The sequence below is a fragment of the Cebus imitator genome, unplaced genomic scaffold (assembly GCF_001604975.1).
Source record: "Cebus imitator isolate Cc_AM_T3 unplaced genomic scaffold, Cebus_imitator-1.0 Scaffold308, whole genome shotgun sequence".
In the NCBI taxonomy this organism is placed as follows: domain Eukaryota; kingdom Metazoa; phylum Chordata; class Mammalia; order Primates; family Cebidae; genus Cebus; species Cebus imitator.
This window is the reverse complement of record NW_016107623.1, coordinates 420,469-422,675: the sequence shown is the minus strand read 5'-3', so window position 1 is coordinate 422,675 and position 2,207 is coordinate 420,469.

The following is a 2,207-nucleotide window of genomic DNA, read 5'->3' as shown; positions in this document are numbered from 1 at the left end:
GGATTACAGGCACGCACCACCATGCCCAGCTAGTTTTTTGTAGTTTTAGTAGAGATGGGGTTTCACCATGTTGACCAGGATGGTCTCGATCTCCTGACCTCGTGATCCACCCGCCTCGGCCTCCCACAGTGCTGGGATTACAGGCTTGAGCCACCGCGCCCGGCCTGTTTTCTATTCTTACTCATACTTGTAGTACTTATTCTAAAGCACAGATCTATTGTAAATTTAATTTCGAATATTTAAATGTCCCATCTATTTTAAGTAAATCACCTGAACTCTAAACATACGATGCATGGAGGATAGTATGAAAATGTTTCTTCGTGTGTTTTTTCTTATATTTATTTTCAAATAAAACCACCTATTTCATTAGAGAAGATAAGCTGGGCTATGCTTTTATATAATCATGACATGAGTCCCTAACATAAAATTGAGATTATCTATGGATAGTATAGAATGTGTATCCTAAATGAATGGAGTTACACCTTCTCCCTTTACCCATTTTTCCACAAGCTACCAACATTTTTGGTTCATTTCTTTGTTTCGAGATTGTAATATGATACAACTAAACAGCAGGAACTAATCTACTAATCTTATTCTAGAAAAAAAAGAGAATTAGTTTGTACTCTGCATATGCATATTAAATCTGCTCCAAAATCATATTGCTTAGGCTGAGAGCTTAAAAGAACTGGAGAACTAGTAGAAAACTTGCTCTCTGCCCTCAGAAAAGTGTCAAGCATGCTGCCAGTGATGATAGGAGGTTGTTTACAGGTAAATGTTTTCTATCATAGAAGAGGTCATTTTAGTTTTTCCTTTCCTAATCCCAAATCCTCATTTTGAAGTCATTCTGGTTATAGAAGAAACATATTTATTACTTTTTATTCCACCTCAAGCAAAATTAACAAAATTAGTGGATTTTACTTATATACTCTTCTAAGGCCCCTTGGCAAAAAATAATTATAATTTACTAATAGTATCACTGGCCTCAAATTTAGATAAAATTTTCTAATGAGCTCAAAATCATTTTATTTCCCCCAAATGTCCTCAGAGATTCCTGCAAAATAAGTAAAAGCTATTAGTACTTCAAATATGGAAAAATTAAAGAAAATGAATTTCTGGAGGGTATGTAATACTTCCAAGTAAATTATAGACTTATTGAGATAGTTGTTCATTAATGGTTTATTACAATTGAATTGCTCACTTTCTATCCTAAAACCTTCCCCCCCCTTCTCCCCTTCCTTCTGCCTGCTGATGTTAAATTAATACTTACTATGTGTCAGATACCGAGGATCTGGGGGTACAGAAATGGGTTATTTATAGTCTATTCTTTTGAGGTGATCACTGAGAAATTTGAAAAAAAAAGAAGATTAATCACACAACCCCACTGCAGTAGAGTAAGTGTTACACTGAGAGGTATGAACAAAGTGCTCTGGAAGCATATAAGAAAGACTGGTGAACTCTAAGAGGGCCTGGGAGAAAAGTTAGGAATACAGAATCAGGTGAAAGGGAATAGAAGTCAGAATTAGAAATGAGGTTGATCTTCATTATTTGTTAATTTCATATTTGTGAATTTGCCTACTCATTAAAATTTATGTGTAACCCCAAAGTCAATACTTGTGAAAATGTCATCAACATTTGAAGAAATGTGCAGAAGAAAAAGAGTTGAGATTCCCGACATGCATGGTCCTCGCTGAAGTCAGACAAAACTATGCTCTGCCTTATTATTTCAGTCCTTATACTGTAAATGTGTGCTACAAAAGGCCCATCTAAAGCCACAATTTTGTGAGTTTTGTTGGTGATTTCACTGTATAAAACAATCCCAAGCACAGTGCTGAAGTTTTTTCTAATCTCCCTAAATACCAGAAACCATTGATTTACTTTTCGGAGACAATTTGCATGTTAGATAAGCTTCATTCAGATATAAATTATATTCCAGTTGCCTGTATTATTAAATACTGCATTTTTAATCAGTAACACACAAAACAAGCTTACGTTATTTAAGAATTTTTAATAATGTTGTGACCAAAGGCTCACAGAAACCTAGCCCTATATCTCCCCTATGAACAATGATTTAGAATTAACTAATTGTTTGCAGTGACTTTATAAAACACAACTACTGTGAATAACAAGGATTGACTGGATGTGTTATCTCAAGCAACAAATTTTTCTAATTCCATAGATATTTTCAAATAATATATATTTTTTTCTCT